This window comes from Larus michahellis, chromosome 5 (genome assembly GCF_964199755.1).
Source record: "Larus michahellis chromosome 5, bLarMic1.1, whole genome shotgun sequence".
In the NCBI taxonomy this organism is placed as follows: domain Eukaryota; kingdom Metazoa; phylum Chordata; class Aves; order Charadriiformes; family Laridae; genus Larus; species Larus michahellis.
The window spans coordinates 74230578-74241476 of record NC_133900.1 but is presented as its reverse complement, the minus strand read 5'-3'; the positions used below and the strand labels follow the sequence as shown (position 1 = coordinate 74241476).

General features: G+C 46.0%; 1 protein-coding gene across 1 annotated transcript in view; it reads left to right on the top strand.

Annotated features, from left to right (window-relative positions):
- Positions 1-1208: 1208 nt before the first annotated feature.
- TEC (tec protein tyrosine kinase) overlaps positions 1209-10899 on the top strand; it is a 54526-nt gene continuing 44835 nt past the window's right edge. Inside the window, exon 1 of the mRNA XM_074588003.1 lies at positions 1209-1352. The gene's annotated coding sequence lies outside the window, so the exon portion shown is untranslated. The remainder of the gene's footprint in view (positions 1353-10899) is intronic.

Here is a 10899-nt window from a genome sequence, read left to right as displayed (position 1 = left end):
TTCCTCTGAGCTGAACAGAAAGACATCTGTGTTGATCCAGCTCTTACGCACTCGTCACAACAAAACAATTGCTTGTAAGCAGCACAGACCCTGCTTGCTTTCCTCCAGACTGACACTTAAAAACATGAGAGATGTATTTCAACTGAACTTCACAAGCACTTTTTTCTCTCAATGAGGTTTTGCAGACTGACAGTCTCTATAGGTAAGGTTGGGCTAAGAGAAGAGAGTAAAGAAGAAAGCCTGCATGACATCCCACTATAGACCCTTTCAGTACTTAAAGGGGCATTTCAGTACTTAAAGGGGGCCTACAGGAAAGATGGGGACAGACTTTTTAGTAGAGCCTGTAGCGATACGACAAGGAGTAATAGTTTTAAACTGAAGGGGGGTAGATTTAGACTAGATAGAAGGGAGACATTTTTACAGTGCGGGTGGTGAAACACTGGCACAGGCTGCCCAGAGAGGTGGTAGATGCCCCATCCCTGGAAACATTCAAGGCCAGGTTGGACGGGGCTCTGAGCAACCTGATGTAGTTAAAGATCTCCCTGCTCATTGCAGGGTGGTTGGACTAGATGACCTTTAAAGGTCCCTTCCAACACAAACTATTCTGTGATTCTGTGACCCTGAAGTCTGAATTTCAACACAGACTCCCGATGGGTGCAAAAAGCCTCCTTTAGTTATTCTGGCTGTAGATGAGTGAGCTTTGGGGTGGCTGCATGTAGCCGTTACCCATCATTAAGTAGAAGGGAAGGAACTGCAACTCCAAGGGCCATCAGGGCACGGGCAGATCTGTGACGGCCGCCTCAGGGTTCACAGCCCACTCGGGATGGGGAGAGCTGTGCCCACGCTCCCCATTAGCCCTGCGAGAGCTCACGCTTCACGGCGGTTTGGAACGAGAAGTATCTGATCCAAAGCACCGATGACACGTGTTGAAAGCCGGCTGACGCCAAGCACTAGATTTTGGGGCAGAGTTTGCATCCTTCTCCAAGCTGTATAATCTGCCTTTTTCTCTTTACTTCACCGAGAGTTTCCGGGCAGCTCCTGCCGGGTCTGTTTGATGTGGGCCACCTTCTCGCTTCACCTTCTAGCCACCCTGCATCTGCACGGGGCGGGGGGGCGCCCGGGGCGGGGAGCGGGCTCCGGTGCAGGGTCCGTTACCCGCCCCCCCCCCCCCCACGGCCGCTTCCTCCGCCGCTGCCCCGCGGGGAGGAGGAGGAGGAGGCGGAGGAGGAGGAAGAGGCGCTGCCGCCGCCTTCCCGGGCCGGAGCGGGGCAGTGCGGTGCCTCCCTCCCTCCTTCCGCCTCCCTCCGCGCCGCCGGCGCCGGGGCTCCATCGGCGGCCCCCGGGACAGGCAGGTAAGGCAGAACCGGGGCCGGGGGCTGCGGGGCCGGGGGCAGCGGGGCCGTCCCCGGGGGGTTGGCGGCTGGCGGAGCGCAGCCCGCAGCAGCCGCTGTCGGCACCTCCTCGGCGTCGCACACGGGTCTGTGAGCGGGCGCTGTGACAAAAGCGGCGTTTCTAAACCTGTGCTTAAAACGGGTCTAGCTTGTGTAATATGAGGGGTCGCAGCCCAGGCTGCCGAATCACCTTGAAAGCTAACGCGTGCTGAGTATTTTCTTGTTTGTGTGACTTTCTTCTACGAGCCTTTCCTTACGGCCGTGTCACCGCCGTGCTTCACTAAGGCTGTCCCACCTCGTCTCAAGGCGCGATCAGCCTTGAGTGTGAGCTCAGCCACCTGAATAATTCCCCCCTGCTTTCTGCCCCCCGCCGTGGCGATCCTTGCTGGGTGGCGAATGCTCTGATGTCCCCTCGTGCTGGGACACGGCGTACCCCCGCTGTAGGTGACTACACTTGCGTGGTGCCATTCCACAGGCTTCCTTTCTGCGTCCCCAGAAGTCGGAACCCATAATTATTTGGACCGTGAACTGAGCTTTTACCGTAGAGATGGCCACGAGCTCTCTGCTTGGAATGACAGATGTGCACCTTACTGTGACAAACGCTAATCTGAAATACTTAGCATTGTTTTATGAGTCAAATAAGTGGGAACGTAGCTTTTATAGACAGAAAAACTGACCGCAGCAGAAATGCAGATTAAAAGGTGTCTTGTGACTACTTGCTTCTGGAGCATTTATTTTCATTTTAGAGTAAATGTTGCTGATGCTTTATCTGACTGTCTCACCTTTTGATATAGTGGGGCTGTAGGGTGAAGCATCGCTTTTTAATTTCTCAGAACTCTCCAGTGACTGGAAGATGGGTCGTTACTTATGGCTGCTATATCAGTGTTTAGGGTATTTTGGGCCATCAGAAAGCAGCACGCATACAAACAGGCTCCCAGTGACGCTTGAGGGAGTACCCAGAGTGGTTTTGCATGTGCTCCTCTCTCCTGTCGGCACACCAGCCCTGCTGCTCGGATCACACCACCGGTGCAGAAGAGGCCCTTTAGGTGTCCTGGTCTTGTTTCACAGGCGCTGCTCTGGTAGGTGGGGAGGCAGCTCCTGGGCAGGGTGCTACGCGTAGTCTTTTGATGGTTATGGTTTGCAAGTGGGTTACAGTAGGAAAGAGCCCATTTGCTATCACGCTCTCCTCTGATAGGCTTCATATTTCTCTAGGTTTTATTTTATATGTTTTATTTATTGAGAAATTACATCTTATGGTGAAATAATCAAGTTTGTCTCTGCATTTAGCCCTCAGTGAAAGGGTGCTTTACATGTTCTGCTAAAATTCTAAATGAATATTATAAGCATTTTGAACCAAATGATTTCTATGTGAGCTTGCCTGGTGAAACTACTGAAAACTGTGCAATGTGGTTGTATTTGGCACCTGGGTGCTCCCTTCTCTCTCTTTTTTTTTCTTTTTTTTTTTTTTTTTAATGAAGTAATCTCCCAGGTGTGAAAATCAAAAACAAAGATTTGGAGTTCACAAAGTTGAAACATACTGCCAGTTAGACCTCCATGGTGAAATAACTAGTTCTCAGCCGCTAGACCTGATCTTAACCCTTCAAAACTTACAGGAGTACCACCTTGGTTTTTTATGCTAATACAGAATTTGTAAAATCTTTTAAAACCATTGATTGTGAGGCAGCTAGAGTTATATCCTAAGTTAAGTTACATTTTAATTCTTAGCTATGGGCTTGCTGTTGCGGATTTGGCGTTGGAATGTATCCAGTAACCTGGCTGACTGCCTACAATGGCTAGAAAGGGAGAAAAATAAAATAGAGCTGATAAAACAATATCAGCTCCATATTGTTTCATCTTGCCCTGAAACAACACTGTATTCAGAAATGCCGTGATAGTGTGGTATCCTGTAATTAAAGTTAAAATAACTGGGAAGTGATTACATTCACAGAATTGCTTGGAAGCATCAAGAAGTCTTCCCCCTCCACCAAATGTAGGTGCAACCTGTTGTAGATTTAATTGCCTCTGTGTGGTGTTAGCTTATAAACTGGATACACAAGATAAGGTCCACAGTGGTTTTAAGTTTCATACAAATATTTGTATCTCAAATATGCAAAAGATTTTCTGTGTATTAGACAATGGAAGTCTGTGCTTCCTGCTGTCAATGCAAAGATAACGGAAAAAATGTCTTCAGCCCCTGTTAACCATTGACCTATAAGATGTTTTTCTACTTTTGCTTGTTTTGACTTTTTTCAGTAACCTATTACCTTTTTACTGCTGAACTTGGAACTGTGCTTTAGAAAAAGGCAAATTTGTATATGCCAAAGACTGTTGTAACAATCTACAATAGCTCTCCTGCAGAAATAGGATAAGAAAATACCAGTATAAAAATCAAAAGATATGGAAAGCAGTACTTGGCCAAACTGGAGTGGAGGTTGGCTTGGAGAAGAAGGCCTGAGTTGGTGTTTTTTTTTATATTTTGAAGACCACACATGCTTCTGAAGGACATCTATCATGTATTTCTGGATTTGGGCTACAGATATTTTTACTATTATGTAGATGTATCTATTTGTACAGAATTACCAATACGTTGGCTAAAAAGTGACAGCAATAGTCACTCAGTTGTTGGCCCATGTAAGTTGAGTGATGATGTTCATTAAATGACCTGCTGATATCCATACCTTCCTCCGTTATGCAAAACACAAGGGAATGTCTGTCAGTAACACTGACTGAGACCACCTTCTCACTGCAGAGAGATCAGCCCAATTTACCCTATTCCTCCTGGCCAAGGCCTCATGCTAGCACTAAGCATTAGATATGTCACTGATATAACAGGGCACAGTTCTCCAGAAACCAGTAAAATTTCACCTATGTTATAACAAATGGTCAATTGGGTCTCAAGAAATGTATTTTTGTGTCTTACTTCTAAAGGCAAATGCCCCATTTGCTCTGCTGACCCTCAGGCAGAGGAGCACTCTGCTCTCCTGCTTCTGGTCTGGTTTTCTAAGTGTATTTTCTAAAGCAAAAAGCATTAAGAAAGAAAGCGGTGTGTAGGTGAGGGAAGCCGGTGTTCTGGTAGACACGTATGCGCTTTGTCTGGCATGGCAGAAGAGGAACTGGGGAGCAGAGGCTTGTGATTGACCACTGCCCCGTGGCCATTACAGCTCCGGCAGTTCTCAGTCATCCCCCATCCCCTGCCCCGGCTCAGCAACACGGGCAGTGATTCAGACTCAGGGAAAATACCATGTGAGGTAAAACTTTGAAAACCAGATAGACTTCTTTTTACAGGTGGGGAGACGAGTCTCTTTGTAGGAGATGCTTTGCAGGGAGAGGAGTGGGTTTTTACAATTTCCTAAGTGCAGAGGTGGGATGGAGTAAGGGGAGGTCTGATCCTTGCAAGCACAGTGAAGTGGCTGCTGTGCTCAAATGGGATCATGAAACCTCTGAAAGAGTAGCAAAAGCCTCCTGGGAGCAGGCCTGTCCATCATGGGCAGGATTTACCTTTCTTAGGAAGAATGACATTGCCTAGGGCAAGCCTTTGGTTTTGACAATACCCAAACATTTAGGAGGAACATGACATTGGTGAAAAGATGCCTCTTGGTTGGATGCCTCTGTCCTGTGGTCTGGGTGGTTCAGTAAAGCTCATGCCTAGCTTGGTGTGGTCCAGCCTTGGTACTGTGGGCAGGAGAGATGGTTTTTGGGACCCTGCCACAGAGAGAGGAGTTGATTTGGGAGACCCCAAGCCTGGCCAATGGCTGACGTACAAGAGCTGTTCCCCATCTGCCAGGGGCAGCCATGGGACTCGGAGATGGAGAGGAGAAGTGTTTGGCTGGGTTTGCAGTCACAGCCCCTCCTCCGAGGCAAAGCAGCAGGCTGCCAACTGGGCTGCCCTGTTTCATTTCTTAAGGTGAAAATCCTATGCGACATTAAACAAATGCAGGAAAAAGTTAAAAAAAAAAAAAAGAAGGTTGCAGTGTGCTGGGCTATGTGGAACCTGGGTGAATGCTTTCTTGGCACTGCGGCTTTTCCTCATTCATGTTTCTCTTATCAGCGGATGTATGAATGGGTACCCCTTTGCCACATGTAGGGTATAACGTCATGTATGCTCAAGTAGGTCACGGCTGAGTTTCCTGTCTGGAGGGGTTTTACTCATCCCTGTGCCTATTGTGAGCTGCGACGTGATGAAAGTGTAAGAACGCTTCAGATCTAGGTCTTGGTTCCACTTGAATGTGGGGCAGAAAAACCTGGCTTTGGGTGGTACGGGCAGCGGGATTCTTCCTGCTGAACCAGGGTCCGGGCAGGACACCAGGACCTTGCCATTCTGAAGAGTGTACTTTCCCTATCATGTTAGACTGAGACCAATTCCCGACCATTTATGCTTATTAAACAAAAGAAGACTTTTTCCCCTCCCCTTCCTTCATGGTAGCCACATAACTTGCCATCGGACCCACATGGTAACTGCCCATCAATTTTAGCTGAACATAGTAACTCTGTGCTAGGCAGCCCTGTGCAAAAAAAAACCCCATTTTGTCAGGTTCTCTGTACTAGTCTACAGGGTAGGCAAGAGAATCACAATACATCAAATTCATGATGTATTCAGGGTTGCTGCTCGTCCCGTGAATTACAGGATGTCCTATATCACAGGCCCAAGCTCCACATCCTGGCAGAAAGAATAATTGTGTATGTGTGTGTGCGTTCCTCCTTCTCTCCCCAATTACAAGCATCTCTTCTCAGCCGAAGTTGCAAACCGCAGCCATTCCTGGTGCCACAGCGGGGGGAGGAGAGAGGGAGCCTCTTCCACCTTGGGTTGTGCGACACAATGTGGGGGATCTGCTCCCAACATGTAAACTGCGTTGAGCTGAAATGACCGCTCTTTCTGTCCCATGGGAGATCCTTTAAACTGGTAATCCTAAATGTACTTTGGGATCTTGTGGAAGTGAAATTGCTACCTAAACTGTAATCCAGCACAGATGCTTAAAAGAACATTTTTTTAGCATGAACAAATCTAGCGCTTGGGTGTGAAGAGTGGCCGGTTCAAAACTGTCAGTGCAACACCCAATTCAGCTTGCTTATGTGTAATGCTTTATGAGATATGTTTAGTTATGTAGCCACATGTGATTTTCTTTTCCCATCAGGCCACCGTTTCATCCAGACCATGGCTGCTCGGGCTGTTTCAGTTTGCTTTGTCATGGTAGTCTGTGAGGACCAACTCATCCCTGGCGTTGAAGGGGGACTTAGCTTAGGGGACCTCCCATTCTCCCATTCATCCTCAGTGGCGCTTGAATGGAGCGGGTTTAGTTGTTGGGGGGAGGCATATTTACAGTTCTGGTGTGTCAGATGAACTGTGAGGGTCTGTTTTATGGGAGGGGGGGGTTGTGAGAAGGACATGGTGAAAGGCCTTGGGGTGTGAGAGCAGAGATCGGCTGGAGAGCAGAGTTCTGTGTCAGGGGCTGCTGGCAGCTTCTCCGCCATCGCAGCAGCTCTCTCTTCCCACCAAGACACTCTCCCAAAGCATGAAGGGGATTACAGCTGTCTGATGAAAAAATAAAGTCATGGGCAAGCAGCAAAATTTCATCAATTTTCCCTCCCTTTTCTTGAACTGAAACCAGCTCTGAAAGTCAGTGTGAAGCAGGCACTCGCCACGAAAACCTGAGACCTTGCCATAAAGGACTGTCTTGGCCTTGCCTTTGCAGTGTCTTAACTTTACTCCTTGTCATTTTGGCCTCAGATGGGACTGGATTGTGGAGTAAGATACTATCAAGCATTAGTGACAGTGTTGCATGATGTCTCATAGAGAGTTTAAGCTGAATGTTCTTCCTCAAGATGATAAAAGTCTGGTGACACCTGACAAGTGCCTCTTGTTCCCCGTGTAGCTCGCAACAGTTGAAACACCCCTACATCTGAGAATTGACGTCAAGGGGAGCAGCGATAACAAACTGCTTTGCTAGAGATGCTCACTACCTTGCAGGAGTGAGAGGAAAGGGCAAACACGAGACCACAGCGTTGCCTCAGTTGTGTTTATTTTCGGATTCAGTGAGAAATTTTTTCCCTGAATGAATACTTATATTTTGACACGAGTGAAACTGAACTCCTTTGGTGTTCCTTGTTGCTTAGGCTGCACTGTATGTGAAGAAGAAATTCTTCAAGGTCACAGCCTGGATTTCCAGTCCTGTATGTGGAGACTTCATTAGTAAGTGGCTGAAATGCAAATAAAAGTTTAACAGTTTAACAGAACCCTAAAAATAATTTTAGAGTAGAATTCTGTGGTATCTGCCTCAATAACTTCAGGAAAATAGGTCTCACTCTTTGGAGTATCTCTCCAGAAAGTATTCAGCAGCATGGATTTTACTTGAAGAGGTCTTTGTTTTTTAATTTTTAATCCCTATCATAACATACATATGGTTCAACACAGAGCAACACAGAAACTGAAAGGCTTTGTAGCCTACTAAAGAAAATGAAAGCTGTTGTAAGTACAATCCTTCAAGTAGTATGTCAGCTAGACAGGCACAGGGCATGAGAACATGAAGTTTGGTCTGGTAGCATGACTCCTACAATTTTGAGTGCAATCAAGTGGTAATTCTCGCACCAAGAGTCATGTTATCCCATCTCAGTGAAGTGAGGGTGTGGTATGATGGGGAGGGAATTTTGGTTTTCATTTACGTGAAATTTTCCTTGTAACCTATCCAACATAACAGGGTAAGAGAGTCTGGAATCAGAAGATAAGACCGCTGACCTTGCCAACGCCACCACTTTGGTATGCGCAGCCCTGAATTGCCAGATGTGGGAACAGTAGTGCGGAATCTCAACTGCAGTGTAAATGGTCATGCATTCCGGGTCCGATCTCTTGTCCTTGTTTCGTAGCGGAGGGGACGTATCCTGGTGAAAATGATGCAGGGGAAACTTGACAAACAGGAACTTGCAGTATTTCCTGTCCCCCACTTGTTGCCTTGGGTTTTTCCTCATGCACAGAAGTTCTGACCTGTAACTTCAGGTGTAGCAGCGCTGTCTGCATGAGAGAGGTTTGGGGCTAGGCCACTCAGTAGGTGGAAAAAAAGCAATAGTTATAAAGTGGCCTCTTACTACTACCTCAAAATAAAGACTTTGAGAGGAAATACACCTATTAGTCAATGTGGACGCCAGCACATGAGTCGTGGCCAGTAGCTCATCATCTGAGTCAACTTCACAGCTTTGTCTTCAGCTGAAATTCCCCTGTTTATTATTGAAGTATTTCTTACTGTGTAGCTTCCACGTAGTCTAGCGAGTGCTTGTTTCTGTCTCTATTTAAAACCCGTTCTTAATATAAGTGTATATTTTTCGTATTAATGATCCTATTAATAAATGTGTTTAAACATAGTATAGTTTTCTGGTATATTCGGTTTGAGTTGAACTGTCATGGTAACGAAAAAAGGTATGTTATGTAAATATCTAGTATGTATTTCTAGCATCTTACCACAAAGCATGTGGTTACTTGGGCTATGTCTTTTGCATGCTCGATTTTGTTAAAAGCGTAATGCGGGGGTATAGATGTTGGAACTGCTCCTGGCGGAGGGTACAGGGCAAGCAGGAGTCGTGCTTAATCCCTTCCTCACAAACCTGTTTAACTCTTGCCTCGGATAACCTAGCTACTCAGTGTCAGGCATCAACTTCAGTGTCGATGCTTTAGCTTGCTGCTAAAGTGTTCTTAACAGACCATCTGAAAAGCAACTAAAAGGCTAACTAAAAAGCGGATATGATTTTATTAAGCTTATTCACTTTTTAGAGAGAGAATGGTTGGGTTTGTGCCTACAGCGGCTGTTAACAGCTATTGTTACGGTGTAGGCGTAAACTTGGCTCACTTCTACTCTACATGAATGACTTGGAAGGGTGGATGCTTGATAAAAGATACAAAGATCATGATTTTAGCAATATGGAGAGTAGGCTGTGGTCTTCAACAGCCCAGGAAAAAGGAACAGCACATCTCTGGAGCTGGTTCAAGGCTATCTCATCTGGTTCTGTTAAATTGGTGTTACTATGATAGGAAAACAAGACAGCAGCCATCACTTCTCTCTAACCCAGTTGCTTATCCAGAGGTAGGTTTCTCTTCTGCAAGCTGCGTGCCTAAGAGTCCCCCCAAATTCCCTGAAAGCCAACTACATTTTTTTTTTTTTTTGCAAACTTTCCCTGACCTCACGACTTCCTTGCAGCTCTTCTCAGCCATGTGCTTACTTTTACGATCGTGCGGCCCTTAGCTGGGAGGTAGCCAATTTGTTACAGATGAGGCTGGACTCATTTTCCCACAAGCCGCCCCTTTGCACTGAGGCTCGAGGATGCGTGTGTAGCTGTCATTCTGTGGGTACCAAAGCACTCAGCTGGATTTTATGCTGCAGGTGCTACAAGTTTTCATCCATTCTGGGAAGCAAAATAGTTTCTCTGTAGCTGCAAAGGGAGGGGAGTGGGGGGAGAATATCTTGAGGAGCACTGCAGAAGTGATAAAGGGATTTATACCTGAACTCTGATGAGACAGTTCCGTATGACTAAGGAAAATCTGATGGTTGAAATGATAAAAATAATCTTAAAAGACAATCAGGTAAGGAGCTATTGCTTGCTGTCAGTTTGGGAAATGGTAGTTTCCCTGAAGAAGTAAAAAGATCCTTTACATTTCTTGTGAATAAAATACAAGTTTAAAAAGCGGGTGACGTGTTGCTAGGTAAATAACTTGCTTCCCTAGGAATAAACAGCATATATAGTTGATGTTTGCAGGATGTCTTAAAACCAAATGCTGGTTTGATTCAATTCAATTTTGAGCAACTTCTCCAAATAAACTGATCTCGCTAGTTGTACTGTTGGCCGGCACATTGTGAGGTGAATTGCTACCTTTTTGAGTACTGTCAGATCATTATACCTGGTCTAGCAGGGCTCCAATGGACAGCATAGTCTGAGCTTTGCTTTTTTTTTTTTTTTTTTCTAACTAAAAACTAAAGGCTGGCTTTGAAGATGGTTTCCAAAACCTGTGGATCCATATCACTGGATTTCCTGCAGGCATTGAAGAAATTATAGGTGCTCCATGACTCACTGTGCTTCTCTGTATGCAAGGCATATCAGGTCACTTAAGGGTAGCCTGGAACAGAGAGTGGTTGAGGTGAAGTCATAATTGACGCCTGCTCCTACTTCATGTGGGATGTACCTACAGACCACTTGTACATACCTCTTGTGAGGCATGGAAAATATCTTTTTAATTCATAAAGCCGTTATCAAACTTAAAACAAATCCAGTTCATGGCATTCTTTGGAAATTGTATGTCAACCCAGGAATGAGTGACTCAAGATGTCACTCACCTTGGGCTTGTCTGTGTTTTTTCCATGGAGTTCAGCTGAGAGATGCTAGCAACAAGCTGGCTGGGATCACAAGCAGAGGAGAATCTGCACCCAAATGAGTAATTCCAGAGCAGTGTTCAGTATTGAGAGTGCAGGGTAGTGCCGGTCCTGCTTTTCTGCCATCAGGAGCCAAGCCAGAATTTCTATGGCTTCAGCTT